Here is a 17,802-nt window from a genome sequence, read left to right as displayed (position 1 = left end):
AAAAAATGATTTTTATTATTAACGTTTCGACGCCCAAATCGGGTGCCGTTGTCAAAATACAAAATACTATTAATATAAACAAAAATGTTGTTGCTTAGTAAAAAAAATTCTTCTAATAATTTATTTAATTTGACTCATTTATATCGGCAATTCAGATACATATGATACATTTTAAAGTAGAAGACTTTAAAATGATATTGCCAATATTTATGAGTTGCGTTCCTGGGACGGCAATTTAAACGGCACCCGATTTGGGCGTCGAAACGTTAATAATAAAAATCATTTTTTAATAATATTGTGGCTTATTTCCCATTCTAAATAGTTAAAAGTATATTTGACGTTTCGATTTTCACTTCGGAAATCGTCATCACTGTTATCAGAATACAAAACATTAATAAATTAAACAAAAAATTTTGTTTTTGTAACTTGGTAAAAATTCTTGCAATAATTTTTACCTGACTCATTCATGTTGACAACTCAGACAAATATTATACATTTTAAAATGATATCAATCTTTTTGAATTGCGTTCCTGGGATGACTTTATTGGAAGATCAACGTTATCACCGTGATCAACGAAGATCAGGTTACATGAAATTAACGTTACCTTACAAATACCGGTCCGAAGAATCATAACGTGTCATTTATCTTTAAAAACAACCAACATGTCAAATTTCTTAGATACTACATTGAAAATAGGATGAGAAGATTCATATCAAATTAAACCAGAAGGATTAGCTTTCATTTTAAGAACTAAGTTTTTGGTAATGTAGATACCTATTTCTGTTTGTGTATTTTCAATTTTCTCGTATTTCTGAACAGCGCCCACCCCCTGAACACATTTTTTAATATCTAAATAGGTAGGTATTTAATGATCTTAACAAACTTTTTTTTATATAAATGTGTTTTTTTGAGATTCAAATATAAAAATATCTAATAATTAGATATCAATTATGTTTTTGTTGATTACAACCTTATGCGTCTCAACAACCTTATTACAACATTATACGTCCATGTTACAACCACATATTTTTATTTCTTCTTCTTCACGTGCCACTCTAAGGTAGGCCGCACATCAAAGAAACATGAAACGTAAATCACGTTTCATGGAAATAAAACACTGCTAAACAAATAGACGTCCGGCCATTTATGAAACTCTCCGAAAATAAAAATATTTTATGAGCATGAATCACACTCGTTTCATTGGTAGGCTGACTTCAAGATTTGTTTACCTGTGTTTTATTTTCATGAAACGTGTTTTACGTTTCATGTTTCATGTTTTAGGTTTCATGTTTCTTTGGTGTGCGGCTTGCCTTAGCGGATATTGGAAATCATCATACACTGCGACTTTGTTAGCAACGCGCCTAAAAACTTCAATCGACTATTATTCACGTAGATTGCGAAGTCACGATATTTTTCTTCTGATCGATATTCTTTTTTATTTGATCGATGATAATTTGACCTATTGTAAAAATGACATATTAAAAGCAAAAAAAATATTTAAAAAAAAAACAAAAAGTCCTCCCCGGCGGGGAATCGAACCCCGGTCTCCCGCGTGACAGGCGGGGATACTTACCACTATACTACCGAGGACTGAGGAGTTAGTTGCTCTTGCGAATATGAGTTTGGTGATGGTAGTGTTTAGGAAGTAATAGGGATGTTCACTAATTTTTAAATATAGTTAAATTTAATAGATTACAAGGTACAGTGGAACCCCGTTAACTCGGATTAATCGGGACCGCGGCCAATCCGGGTTATCGAAAATCCGGGTTAGCCGGAGAAAATGGTAAAAATTAATAAAATATGGTATGCTTACAGATAAACTCCGTTATAATTGTCACACAGACACTGGTAAACCACGTTCGCGTTCTGCACAAAACCACACATACAAAGCGTCATCGAGAGTCTTATTTTTAGCTTTATTAGCTTTGCACCGATTGTCCAAACTGTCTTTTGTTATTATTTTGAAACAAAATTCTTCGATATTACTTCTAATTTTCTTCCAATCCGATACTGTAGATGTACCGACACCGTATGATGCTGCAAGATTCGCCTTTATCAATTCTACTTAATGCTTCTTCTAGTTTCTTTTCCATTGTCACTACAACATTTTTACGTTTTGTTGCTCTTATGTAGACAAAAAAACACGCAAACACAAAATCTGAATAGATTTACGAACGATTACAGAACGGAAGCCAACAATATGACTTTACTATACACAATACCGTCTCTGATGTTATGTTATTTAATAACAGTGATGACTATTAAAAAAATAATTTTATTGGTCTTTAGTCTTTTCTAAACAATGCTAAGACAGTTTCAAATAAATAAAGAATACTACAGGTGCCTGTTGTTTTCGATAACACGACAATAAATGTGGTGTGCCATGAGTCATTTTTACTATGGTATATGTAGTTCAAATTACACAAATACCCATTATCTCTCAAACATTATATTACATACATTTTTATTGTTGAAATATTTGTCTGATAAAAATCGGTCCGGGTTAGCCGGAGTTCCGGGTTATCGGGGGCCGACTTATCGGGGTTCCACTGTATATAAAAACGTAACAATCATAAAACTGTTTAAAAATGTATATTTTTTGAGATAAATGAGTTCATAATGTTGATTTTCTTGGAGGCTAGAAAAACGGTACCCTGCAGCGAGGCTACGGTCTGTGACGTCAGCAGTCGTAACGTCTTTGATCGACGACTATTGTTTGTTTTTTAACCAAGAGGAGTGATTCAAATTTACCGCGCCGTAATGCTTGTTTCTAATTGGTCCAACCGCGGGCAAGTTTACTCCACTGTTATTAACTTTTGACACTAATGACATTTCTGAAATTTTGGAACTTCTGTCATTTTATAGGTTAATTAAGTATATCGGCGATTTTTTGTGTTTTCTGCATTATTCCTTTAATTTTTAGATTTTTAATCCGCTTTTATATAAAAACAGTTGTTTTTAGAACTCTTTAGCGATGTGTTAGTATAATATAATATGTAGGAATTATCATCGAAAGCTGATATAATCAACCAAAAAAGAAGATGAATTTGGTGACGTTTTTAGTAACTTTCTTGGGTGTGAATCAGTCTTTTTAGTTTACTCCTCTTGGTAAAAAAATCAACTATAGTTTTGTATACTTATGTACTCAGTGTATTTGAATGTGCGCAGTTTTTTACGTATTTAATTATTAAAAATAAAGCCAAATAAGTGGTGTTTTGTTCCTGGGTGTGTAAATACATGAAAAAACAGTTCTGACAAGATTTTTATTACCGTTCCAGCCAATATAAAACAGAAAAAGAAATGGTTATTGTTGCAGCTAGAACTTAAAATAACTAACTTAAAGAACTAGCTTAATAAAATAAACATTACCTATAGAAGTTTTCCAGAGACTTTCGGCCCTTGGTAATAATGTAATTGTTCTTTCTGCATTTACATTTTTCAAAAATAGTTTTCTCAGGATTCGAAAAAAATGAATGAATTTAAATAGCATTGGACCAAGATTTTGCACCTACCCCTTAAAGAGTAAATGAAAAAGTTTCGGGACCTCAAATTTGTATTCCTTAAACTGGGATATTCCTAAAAACGGGATTCTAATAATACATACAGTAAAAGTAAACCTTGAAATAACTACATGTGGATGTATAGGTATGACTTTATATTATATTAAAATAATTAATAATTTAGTGAAAAGATTGGTTGAAATGAAAATGTATAATACCCAAGTTCAAAAATATTTTTTACCTTGGAACAATTGTCAACTCGAAATACGAAACAACCAAAATAAGATCTAGAGTTGAAAAGGACATAGCAACATTTAACAACATGCGACATAATATCTCTCCCACTAAAAATGCGGCTGCTAAAATGTTATTATTTCCGGTCTTGCTATATGGCGCAGAGGCCTGGACAATAATGGAAACATTAATGAAAAAGCTAGAGGCATTCGAGATGTGGGTGTAGCCACGTATCCTCAAAATATCCTGGGCGACCCACACCAACGTACAGGTATTGCGTCGAATGGGAAAACAAAAAGAAATCTCTTTTACAATTAAGAAACGAAATCTTAAATATTTCGGTCATATCATGAGGCATGATAAATATCGTATACTCCAACTGATAACGCAAGGTAAAATAGAGAGCAAACGCGGACCCGGAAGAAAAGACACTCATGACTTAAAAACTTACGCCCATGATTTGGACAAAAATCGATCGAGTTATTCAGAAACGCCTCAAATGAAATTAAAATTGCCATGATGATAGCCAACGTCCACAACGGACAAGGCACATGAAGAAGAATAAAAATATTTTTAATACACCTAACCAAGGTAAAGTAATAACCAGCCAATGTATGTATACAATATGCATGCGTACAATGCATGCATACAACTTTCTCTATTTTTTTTGTGGAGTATTAAGCATTTATTTTTTTAGCTTAAAGAAGACATGGAAAATTATATGGAATATACACTCAGTAAAGCTGTGGTAGATTTATTTTTTTACAAGATGCCAATAAATCATACACCATTGTTACATGTATACTACAGTCGGTAGTTTATACGAATCGGCTTTCTGAAAACCTTCTTCCATTTTATTTGTTTATTTTTGTAAAACCCAAAATATGTCCTTACAAACAGTCTGTCCACTTTAAACTAAACAAATTCACTATAAAACTCCACTTTAACCCTGATAAAACAAGAAGAGAACAAAATAAAATGACCTGAAACGTCAAACAGGTAAACAGTAACACTATGAGAATGGCGCGCGCTTGGGGTATGCAACTAGTGACGTCAGGCCAATAGAGAAGCGTTCTTGAAATTTAAAATAATGCTAGATTTCTAATAAAGATTTTTTATAGAAAGGCTTTTTCAATTTTGTTGAAATTTTGGACAATTATTCCTAGGGTGTTTCTTAATCGTTTTACATGTTTGAAATGACTTTTTAATTTTTTGTGAACATCCCTATTGAGTCTTTACCCGTGCGTCAAATCCATTATAGTCCAGGACGCATCTGTTTTGAGATGGACGTTGAGAGGTGACTCAAATTTTTTTCCTCCCACTCAAAATGGTCCGCAACATGGTTTAAATAATCAAAATGTCAAAATATGAAGGAAAAATTCGATTTTTTTATTGGTTTTTTGATTATAACTTTAAAACTATTCATTTCTGAGAAAAGTTGTACTGATATAAAAGTTGCGTAATTAAATTTCCTACAATACAGAATTGGTCAAAAATTTAAAAAATAGTCACCCTTGTTGCAAAATAGTAATAATTGCGAAAAAAACCATGCAAAAACAAGTATTCGCATTTTACGTTTTTCAACCATTTACGATACACTTAGGACCTTCATATTTTACCCAGTTTATGATATAGTGTTTAAAACTTTATGATATGGTAAAACAACACTAAATTTCATTAAGATCGGTTTAATAGATTTTGCAAAATAAATTTTGCAATCCAACTTTCGCAAAAAAAATTCATTTTTTGTTAATGTTGCAGGACTGAAAGTTAAACAGATAGCAAGTTGATTTTTTTTTGCTTATAGAAGTGTACTGTACCTTTCATTTGCAATTTGCAAAATTAAAATCGATTAATTACCACGGCGTCAGGAAATTTTTTAAATAAACATTAATTTTTGGTGCTACGCGCAGGACAGCGGTGTTCGATTCACACAAGTTGATTTCCACCAAAATTTCTTACAATCTTTATCTAATATATTATTTTCTTACTCTATATTTTGTTGTATTTTAATATTTTAATTCCACAATAATCAAACTAATTTTATTATTATTTGTGAAATATTGTTTAAACAATTGCATATGTTTAAAAATAATAAACTTTTATTCTCTAAGTTAAAATATATGAACAAAGAAAGTTTTTGCTAAAAAAATTGGTATTTCAAAAGATAGAGTATGTGTTTTTATTTTGCAATAAACAAATTTATTTATTTATATCAAAATGTAATAAAAATTAAAATGTATCAATCATTATCAAAGGTCATTCTAATGCCCAATCAGGGCAAACTATCCGCTGTCCTGCGCGTAGCACCAATAATTAATGTTTATTTAAAAAAATTCCTGACGCCGTGATACACTTCTATACGCAAAAAAAATGTCAACTTGTTATCTGCTTTATTTTCAGTCCTGTAACATTTTAAAAAAATGAATTTTTTTTGCGAAAGCTGGATTGCAAAATTTATTTTGCAAAATCTATTGAACCGATCTTAATGAAATTTACAGTGTTGTTTTACTATGTTATAAAGTTTTTCGGGGTAAAATATAAAGGTCCTAAGTGTAGTGTAAATGTTTGAAAAACGTAAAATGCGAATACTTGTTTTTGTATGGTTTTTTCGCAAATATTGCTATTTTGCAAGAAAGGTGACTATTTTCTAAATTTTTAACCAATTCTATATTGTAGGAAATTTAATTACGCAACTTTTATGTCAGTACAACTTTTCTCGGAAATGAATACTTTTAAAGTTATAATTAAAAAACGAAGAAAAAAATCGAATTTTCCTTCATTTTTTGACATTTTAATTATTTAAACAATGTTCCGGACCTTTTTGAGAGGGAGGATAACTCAAATATTATTATTTGAGTTATTTTCAAGCAATTTCACCTCTCAACGTCCAAATGTACTAATATTTTTACAGATGCGCCCTGGTCTATTAGGGCAACTTATGTTGCCACAATCTGGCAACGTCTCTAGTAAATCACATGCATCAGAATTACTTAATTCTGTTTCAATATTTATTATGTGCTGGACTTGCTAAATGATCATTATTTGTATATTTATCATAAATATAATTTTGAAGTAAAAACTGCTGAGTGATACTTATTAAAAAAACGTGATTTTTATATTCTCGAAAATCTCTGTAAACATGTAAGTATAGTTAAGTAGTTATCTGATATTTTTTATAATTTGTTTTGCATTACCTAGTGTTTTATAGATAGCTCTAGATTGAATTGATTTTTTTCAAAATGGTCGAGGCACTAAAGCACAAAAAAGGCCTTACTGTCGATTTTTGGCGCAGTAAGGCGGATTTTAATGCAGTTTGGTGCGTTGGATTCGTGAGAATGTCAGGAAATTTTGTGAACTAATGTAATGAATAAGAAATCTGAAATTGCATTTGTGCATAAGAAAAATGCATTTCAAAAGTGCATTTTGAAATAGGCAATTATTATAAATTTGCAGCTCGGTAAATTTTCTTACTCGGCGGTTTTGGGGTCGCTGAAAACGAATATGAGGTCGGCGAGAGTGTGCAAACTACCTGGTACCTGAAGCGGGTATAATAAACGTCTTCCTCTAGAGTATTGTGGTAATTTATCATATAATTGGCCCAAACTTGTAACTCCGGGGGTTTTGGGGTCGCTGAAAATGAATATGAGGTCGGCGAGAGTGTGCAAACTACCTGGTGCCTGTAGCAGGTGTAATAAACGTCTTCCTCTGGACTATTATGGTAATTTGTTAAATAATTGGCCAAACTTGTTACTCGGGGGTCTTTGGGGTCACTGAAAATAAATATCGCAACGACTAAATTCTAATTTCATAGGATAATAGGATAATTTCAAAAACATTGTTATTTTGTTCAGGATCTCCATTCTTTTTTAAATTTGGCGCTTAAAATTATGTTGGCAGTATTGATACATTCTTGACTAATTTCATGTAGGATTTATTGCCTTTCTTTCTCACACGTTTGTATACACTAACATAACGGTTACACTGTAAGCAAAACAGAACACGTTTTTTTTATTTTGTTTTCCTGGTATTTAAATAATTTAATAGAAAGAAGTGTAAAAAATATTTTTTTTTTATTTAAATTAACGTGTCTCAGCAACGCAGGCCATTGACACGGTTACAAAAAGTAAGGTTTACAATATGTTTAAATTACAAGAATTAAGAAAATTAAGAATTTAAATTAAGAAATTACAATATCAGTAAAATGATAAAAAACAACATTTATATGGCGTAGTATAACCGAGAGTCTTTGAGAAACGTGACATTATTAAAGTTACTATTATCACTAAAGTGGTGGTTTGCTCTTCATCCAGTTTATGTTGTCTTCGGGTGTTCGTGTATAGCTGGCACTCAATTAGTATGTGTTTGACGGTGACACGAGTGTTGCAGGTATGACACCAAGGAGGATTTCCCTGGCTGATCAGGTATCCATGTGTAAGACGACAATGTCCAATTCTTAGTCTTCTCATGACAACTTTGTCCCTTCTACAAAGTGCTGGTATTTTTAAGGCAGGTATTCTGGGTTGAATATTATGGAGTTTTGAGTTTGTTCTATTCCAGAGGTTTTGCCAGACTCTCAAGCACATTTGGTTTACTGTATGTTGTACCCCTTAATTAAATTATTGACCACGGCTGCCAACTTCTTATGGCTATGTACAATGCCCCGATAAGTTTCAGGAAACCGAATATTCCTGAGCAGTTTAAACTGCTCGAAACTTATCGATACAGAATGTACTTATAGTGGCTTTTGCCAAAAATAAAAAGATTGTCATTGGATAAATTCTTTCATCTGTTGATGCATTTACCCAGCATTTAAAAAGGGTATATTTACAAACACAAATTTGGCTGTATGGAGAGGACAGTAACATGAACCCAACCGATTGGGGATGGGAATTACAAAATAATGTATTAATTCCAGTTAGAATGACTCAGCCACCTGGTCCTCCAAACATTTTAAATTTAATATTCTGTAGTTGTAAGCCAGAGTGCGGCAACTCATGCGGGTGCAGGAAGCATGGGTTAGTTTGTAATTTAGCCTGCAAAATTGTGCAGGCTCTGATTGCACAAATATTGCATTGGACTCGAGAGAGGAAGGCAATAATGAAGAAGAAGATGATAATGATGAAGAAAATGAATTTTAAAGATAAATTACGATAAATTTTATATAATGAACTTTTTTAACCATAAATATATTATAATAATAAAAATTTATGTTTATTTATAATAAAAATACCACCCTTTTCGATCACAGTTTAAACTAATTATATGATAAATTACCATAATACTCCAGAGGAAGACGTTTATTACACCCGCTGCAGGCACCAGGTACTTTGCACACTCTCGCATTCGTTTTCAGAGACCCCAAAAACCCCCGAGTAAGAAAATTTACCGAGTTGCAAATTTATAATAATTGTCTATATTTTAAAATGCACTTTTGAAATGCATTTTTATTATGCACAAATGCAATTTCAGATTTCTTATTCATTACGTTAGTTCACAAAAGTTCCTGACATTCTCACGAATCCAACGCACTAATCCGCATTAAAATCCGTCTTACTGCAAAAAAATCGACACTTCAATCCTTCAATGCCTCGACTAAAACATTTCCGTTATGTATATACATTGTTGTCAGACACTTATCAATATGAATGGCAACCAAAAATTCCAGTGAGCACAACAGTGTTCAAAGCATGTGTATTGTTTTAGGACTGAAAGTGACGACGATACGTTTACTGTTGACGAAATTCTCAACGCTTATGAAGAATATTATGGTAGGGTAGGTACACGAGTTCCTAGGAACATTAGGTCCATTGGTATTTTACCTCCTCATAAGAACCTCCAGATGCCGACACTGATGAAGATTCTGATTTTTCTGATGACGAGGTTGGAGGAAATCCTAACTAGTTACCGGGTCGAATACTTCGGACTAAAGCAACTGTAACTTTTGAAGAGTCTGAGAATGACATGACAGAAACAAAAAACGAAGAATTTGAGGAACCACTGCCATCAACCTCAAGGCGTATTCGACTTCAGTATAAAAATAAAAAACAATGCCAGTACCTACAATCTAATTGGTCATCACAAGTAAAAAATACTTGGAAAGTACTATCTGCCGATAAAGTTCGTGGTCCATCAACTTTAGAATATCTTAAAAATACTATTCATTCTCCGGCAGATGCATTTAGGTCCATTTTTAGCGATAAACTTATAGAGCACATTGTCTCACAAAGTAATTTAAAGGCTGGTCAAAAGGGAAATCACAACCTCAATGTTACCAAAGAAGAAATTTACGTAGTTTTGGCTATAATGCTTCTATGGGGGTACCATTGTTTACCGAGCAAAAGAATGTACTGGCAAGAAGACCCAGATTGTAAGGTTCCTTTAGTATCTGAGTCAATTCGTAGACGGAGGTTTGAAGAAATATTAAAAAATCTACACCTACATGATAATTCCTTGATGGATGACAGTCACGATTTTCATAAAGTATGACCTATTTTTAATTTTATAAATGAAGCATTCAAACAAAGGGTACCCCCCGTTAAGATAGGCAAAATGCCCTCACTCCCAGAATTCAATTTTATTATTTTTTTACGTTCTATGCAACTAAAAAATGAGATAACGCGGATTTTTAGCTCGCCACCCCCCTTACCCCTCCCCCCACAGCCAAAAACGTAGATTTTTAGATTTAATTTTTTTTTAGTTGGGTTGCAATTGATTTAAAAATTTCAAAAAATTCACACGTGTAGCTGAGGCTTTTACAAAACATGTACATTTTTTATGGACCTGTAGGTCGAGTGTACATAACCTCAAATTTTTTTCCAACTTTTTTAAAACCTATAACTTTTTTTGGAGGGGGCTGCAGGTCTAGTTTTTTGAATTATGTGTATTTTATCAAAAGCTATCTCTCTGATTTTTTTCAGATTTTTCCGTCAGGTACGCCATCTTGAAAAATCAGAAAAACTGTATTTTAGGGGGTTTTTAGGGATTTTCTTCATCTTACAGACTGCAACATAGATTAACTCAAGGTTTTGTTAATAGATTATGTATAATTTGAAATAACTGAGTATTTTAGGATTATCAATTGGGCAAAACACCTTTAAACCCCCCAAAAACCATGTTTTTTTTAAGTTATGTAAGGGTTTTTGCGGGCTTAATGATATTTTTTGAGATCGATACATCCTGAATATTTTTTTTTCATTTTTTTACGTTATATGTGATTAAAAAATAAGACTAATCGCATTTTTAGCCCACCACCCCCTCCCCCTGCCCCCACAAAAACGTCAATTTTTCTATTTTTTTTTTGTTTAGTTAAGTTGCAATTATGTAATTTAAAAAATTTATGAGGCTTCTACAAAACATATCTATTTTTTATAGACCCGTAGGTCGAGTGTGTAATACATATAATCTCAAAATTCCTTTTTTATTTTTTTAAAACGTATTTTTGACTTCCAATCGATATTTTTTTAAAACGTACAATGAATTGTACATGTACATCTCTCTCGCAGACGGCCGCTTCAATACGTGCTTAGCGCTCTTTTTTAATTATTACTAATAATACATAGTAATAAAATAACGACTAACATTTCTTCAGGGTCTTGGAGGGGGGGGCCTTAAACTTTGAGTTGGTCGCTTTATGACTTTCATAATAATAATTTTTAATCGAGTTATTAAGCCTTGAAAATGGGCATTTTTGCGTTTTTCAAATTTTAAATTGCATGTAACTCGACAACAGTCAATTTTATAGAAAAATCACAAGAGACCTTTTTTGCTCAGGTTGATCCAGAGAATCTAAAACAAATTTGTCATTGTTTAAACAATTTTCCGACCTCGGTACTGCCTGGCACCTTGTGGATTTGTTATAAGGACCTGTTTTTGAGTAAGTTTGTGCAAAAAAATGAATCGGAATAATTTACCTAATGGGGACAAGCATACAGCATTGACTATTTGCATTATGAGCCAAACGAAGATGGTATGGAAAACACTAAACGATAGATACTGTTGTAGATGCGAGTTGCGCAAACGGCAATACAGTAGAACGTCAATAATCCGGATTAATTGGGACCGCACCCCATCCGAATTATCAAATTATCCGGATTATCGAAATGACCTTAATAAAAGGCCAGTATACACATTTAAGGCCCAGTCTTTTCACCTCCGAATAACTATTTATCGGGAAGTTTATCCGGCAGATTACATGTAAATCTGTCAAATAAACCTCCGGATAACTAGTTATTCTGAGATGAAAAGACCGGGCCTAAGTACAACAAACATTTTAAAATTTTATATTTTCTCTTATATAGTAAAGGGTCTAGAAGTGAAATGAATCCAAACATTTTTTTATGTTCAAACACTTGTCATGCAATCCGGATTATTGACGGTCCGGATTTTTGACGTCCGGATTATCGACGCTCTACTGTATAACCATAGGCTGTTGTTCGCATGTAGCTACCATAATATAATATTTATAGCATGGAAGATATTTTACAAAAATCATCAAGCCAGCAGAATATCTTACAAAACTCTTTGACAATACATATGTTATACCTGTAATAGACGAAGACAGCGATGAAGACTTTAGAACTGTAAAGTGTAATACCAACGAATATACTCTCCGAATACTCTACGAGTATTTACGGAGCTATATATTTGTTGGTAATACTTTCTTTATTCTTTTTATGGTGTTTTACGTGACAATAAACGTGAAGCAAAATTACATTATTATAGGCAGAGCCATAGATTTATAATACTCTAGATTGCGCCTTACGATCTTAAAATGGGTGACGGTTGCGACAGAGATAAATGAGCCTATTTGGTCGGTAGTCTCAATATCGACGACGTGACTATCCCACTTTATCGAGTATTATGTATTGACAGTTCGAGCGGGTGGTGACGAGAAATGGTCTTTGGTCTTCGGACATGGATAATCGTGGTTCGAATCCCATACCAACTTTACCTTTTTTATTTTTAATTTAATCAATATTGCGTTTATTAGATATTTTTACATCTGAAAAATGGACCTAAGTAAATCTAGCAGATAATAAATGTATGTATAGTAAGTTAATATTGGAATACATAATTATTTGTAAAATAAGTCATTCGTTATTAATATAAATTCGGCCTTATTCGAATGACGTGAATAAGGTTTGTATTGCTTCTACCTTTTTAAAAAATTGTAATAATAGTTTCATAAATAAAAATAATATCTAATTACTTATAATTGAATCGGTCATTTCAAAAACAGCAAAGTCCACAATTTTCAGAAACTAACTTTTTGAGAGGAACAGACTCCTTTAAGATAAACGTTGTGTGCAAAAACGACACCAGTCCAGTAAAAACATTAGGAACAAAACTACAATATAACTCTGAATTTTGATGTCATACATTTCATCCATCTTTCGACTATATAGGTAGTTTTCTTTGCTCTTCTGTAAAATTAGGAATATGTGACTCGTGTTGTTTTTGAAATGACCGATTCAATTAATAAATCGATGATGGTACATTATGTTGATATTAATTATTGGTAATTTGTACGAATATTTTTAACAATTACTTTATACTATTGTACCATTAACTTATTAAAAAAATAACATTGGCTTTTATATTTTTAAAAATCTATAGGTACCTACACAGTTTTTCTTATTTGTTATATATTTCTTTGCTTAGATTTATTTTAAAGATATAATAATATCTAATAAACGCAATATTGATTAAATAAAAAATAAAAAAAGTAAAGATTGGTATTGGATTCGAACCAGGATTATCCACGTCCGAAGACAAACGACCAGTTCTCGTTGCCATCCGCTCGAACTGTCAAATTATCTAAAATACTCGTCGATAGAGTAGGATAGTGACGTCGTCGATACTCCCCTTGAATTAGAAAGAGACTACCGACCAAATAGGCTCATTTATCTCTGTCGCAACCGTCACCCATTTTAAGATCGTAAGGCGCAATCTAGAGATATATCTATGGGCAGAGCAGAGATATAGGTTGACAGTTGACAGTTTTTAATTTTTGCTAAAAAAACCTCATCAAACCTAATTTAGTGTGAAAACAGTTGTTAATTCTTGTTAATTTTTTATTTATCGTTGATAAGAAGTCGAGGTCCGCTGGGATGAACAGCCTCGGCTTCTTTTCGCAGTGAATATCTGTTGTGAATTTTGTTGTGTTTGACATTTGCTTTTTTGGAAGAAAACTTAAAATAGACAAATCTGTGATTATCGTTCGAGGTGAACGGACGACTCATCCAAAGGGTAAGGGCCAAAACTATCTATATTTCCCTGTTAATTTCTAATTTGCATCGACTGGCATAGATTTTAAATTCGTCAATCTGCCGCATAAGATGGAGGAAGAAGTTCCTCCCGATCCTCCTCCACCACCTGACCCTCCTAATAAAATCAACCAACATGAATGTCAATCTCAACCTCCAATTATTCAGAAAAGTCTTAAAGGAAAAAAACAAATACTATTTTCGGAGACCGACATAGGTCCTTATGAAGTATTTGTCCAGGGTCAGGATAAAAATATTGGAGATTACCACGTGTTAAGTATAGCTAAATCTATTTCTGTTTTAAAAATTAAAGACATCACAAAAATCAGTAGAAAAGGTAAAAACAGGATAGGGGTATTATTTGCCACTAGAAAAGCAGCCAACGATTTCGTTGTGAGGAAAGATTGGGAAGCCCTAGGGTATGACGTGTTCATTCCATTTCATCAGATTTCTTGTAGGGGTATAGTAAGGGGAGTTAATAAAAGATTCACAGAGGAAGAAATAAAGGAGGCATCAGAAACCAACTTGGCTTTATGTAAGATATTAAGTGTAAAGCGAATGAACCGGAGAGTACAAGTGGATTCAAAGGTTGAATTTGTCTCCACGGGAACTATTAGCATAACTTTTTCAGGAAAAACTATTCCTAAAGAAATTTCCATATATCAACTACCAATGAGGGTCACACCATTCATCAGCCCTGTTCTTCAATGTGGAAATTGCTTACTTTATGGCCATTCTACGAACCAATGTAGAGGAAAAAAGAAATGTGCTAGATGCGGAACTTCTCATGAGGATTCTTCATCTAATACGTGTACAAAATATTGCATTTTCTGCAAATCTTCTGACCATGAATCAAATAGTCGTAATTGTAGAGAGAGAGTCAGACAAAAAGATATTAAGGATCTAATGTCCTTTTCTAGTTTATCTTTCTATGAGGCAAGTCAGCAGGTTCCTAGGATCCATAATATTTCATCTTTAAACATAAACGATTTCCCCCCCTTACATAGCGATTATAATAATTCTAATGGCATCTTACCACAGGAGAGGAGGTCTGCAGCCTCAGCTCAATATTCAAAACCTTTTAGTCAAGTCACTCAATCTCCACCAAAAAGAAGAAGACCTTCAATACAAGAAAATACAGGTTATGATAAAATCTCCCACCAAAGACTACTTATTAATCCATCAGGTAGAAGAATAAATGAGCCTTCGACTTCAAAATTAAATCCTGCTCACTCTGATTCTCAAATCACTAACTCACAATCTTTATCCCAACTTCATTTGGATTTCAATCAGGCCATGTCTATGCTGAACCAATCTCACAGGGAGCTCGTCATGACCTTCATTGGGGACTTAATAAACTCAAAATCATACTCCATTCCTTACAATATGGCAGATCTAAAGACTAGCATAAACAAAAGTGTATCACCTTTCAATACAAATGTAAACCAGGGTCGGAGGGGAATAGAGGATCTCGAGCCTGAGGATTCGAGATCTTTTGACTCCTTGGTCTAGCAAACATACGCTTTATAATGAATCCTAACACTCCGATAACTATTATTCAGTGGAATATACGTTCGTATAACACTAATTCTGACAATCTAAAAATCCTTATAAAAAACCTTAATCCAGATATAATCCTTATTAGCGAATCTTGGCTCTCAAACCAACATGTTATAAGATGTAGAGGGTATCAAATAATCAGAAAAGATCGAGAGGATGGCTATGGCGGATTAATTACTCTTATCAAAAATAATATTGATTATAGGGAAATTCAAATTGCCAATCCAGGCTTCAATCATGATGTCCAATTCCAACTCACATTTCTCCCTAACTTTAATTTGAATATTCTCAATATATACTGTCCACAAAACAACTCTATCTCCAAATCCAACTGGTTTTCCCTTGTTAAATTACTTAATAAGCCATTTTTAATCATGGGTGATCTAAATTGTAATCATAAGGCATGGGGTAGTTCTAGAGACAGTCACAATGGTAGGATTATTTTTGATTCTTTGGAGGAACTTGAGCTAGTATTTCTCAATGATGGGTCCCCAACTAGACTGGTGGCCCCAGGAGGCAGTAAGTCGGTAGTAGATTTAACAATGACATCAGTCGATGTGGCAGCCAGTGTGGGCAAGTGGTCCACTATTTCAGATACTGGAACTAGTGACCACTTCCCCATAATATGTCAGATAGGTGTATGTCCTCAATCTCCCCCGCATTCATGTAAAAGAAGAAATCTAAAGAAAGCTTATTGGTCTACTTATCATAACAATTTAAACAGCATTTTCTTAGCTTCTCCCAGGGAAGATTACGAATTTTTTACTAACTCCATATCATCGGTAGCTGATGAAACAATACCTTGGCTTCACCCTCCTAATAATTCCAAATACCACATTCCATGGTGGGATGACTCATGTGCTGAAGTCGTCTCTGCGAGAGTGTCTGCATTAAAAAAATTTAAAAATATCCCCTCATTGGAAAACTATATCGAGGCTAAAAAGAATATAGCCAAATCAAGAAAATTCCTAAAATCAAAACGTAAAAATAGTTTCAGACTATTTTGCAGTAAATTAAATAGAAACACTCCTCTAAAAGTTGTGTGGGAGAAAATTAATAAGGTATCGGCTTCGAAACCTTCAATATATGTAAAGAGAAATCCCGACATACAATATCTGCTGTCGAGATTCTCTTTAATTTAAGTTTGAAGCAAGTAGCTGAGACACTAGCCAAGTAGCAAGATAAAGTGAAGTGACAGTGACAAAATGTCATGAATAAACTTTCTTAAAATTACTTAATGTCATAAATGATTAAGAATTTTTTAACGTAGAATAATTAGCTTAAATTGTTGTTTCTTTGTATTTTCAGGTAGTATAATTTTAAGTTTGTAAATATTGTAAAATTAATAAACTTTGTATTTTCAGAGCAACATCAATTTAGTTTAAAAAAAGTCAAAAGTCCCAAGTCCCAGTCTATAGTGGTGTAAAAAGTAACATATTACAAAACAACAATTTTGCTTAAGTACACTCAAAAATGGAAAAATTAAGGTTTGACTTTAAAATGGTAGGAGCACAAGATGGAAAAACAAATATGATGTGTATAACTTCAATTGGCACACCAGATGGAAAAACCTTTTTATTACCAGATGAGTTTCAGCCAGCGAATTTGCACAAAGAAGTGTGCAAAACACAGGTATATGCAAGAATAAAAAACTCTATAAAGAAAAGAAATAAATCTAGAAAAGTGTGGATAACCTTAACAGAAGAATTATCAAAAATCTATCTAGATGAAGATGAAAATTTATATTTTGAGAATCAATATTTAGAAGAACTGACAGAGAGTGATAGTGAACCCACATCAGATGTTCAAGTTGACACAATACAAAAACTATTGGAAAAACTGATGGAAAATAAAGAACAAACATCTGAAATTCAGAATTTAAGCAAGATAGCAAAAGATTTTATGATTGAAAAATTTGATGGAAAAAATATAAACGCAAACCAATGGCTATCTGAATTTGAAAGAGAATGCGAACGTTGTTTAATTCTAGAAGAAAAGAAAAAGATTGAAATTTTAAAATTTTTCCTTGAAAAGGCAAGTATAGACTGGTACAGCTGTATGATACTAAAATTTACAGTAGAATCAGATTGGGAAGACTGGAAAAATAATTTTTGTGAAACTTTTGGAAGTAAAGGGTGGTCTCAAATCCGATATGCTCACACATTTAAATACCAGACTGGTTCCTTATTAGAATATGCAATAAAAAAGGAAAAGCTACTACTGCAGGTGAGTAAATCCA

At 33.0% G+C, this 17,802-nt stretch overlaps 1 non-coding gene across 1 annotated transcript; it reads right to left on the bottom strand.

Moving 5' to 3' along the window:
* Positions 1-1,519: 1,519 nt before the first annotated feature.
* Positions 1,520-1,591, bottom strand: Trnad-guc (transfer RNA aspartic acid (anticodon GUC)). Its single transcript has one exon. It is a non-coding gene; the product is annotated as a tRNA-Asp (tRNA).
* Positions 1,592-17,802: the final 16,211 nt, after the last annotated feature.

This window comes from Diabrotica virgifera, chromosome 3 (assembly GCF_917563875.1).
Source record: "Diabrotica virgifera virgifera chromosome 3, PGI_DIABVI_V3a".
NCBI classification, from domain to species: domain Eukaryota; kingdom Metazoa; phylum Arthropoda; class Insecta; order Coleoptera; family Chrysomelidae; genus Diabrotica; species Diabrotica virgifera.
Note: the sequence above shows the minus strand (reverse complement) of the source record. Positions and strands in the feature narration are given on the sequence as shown.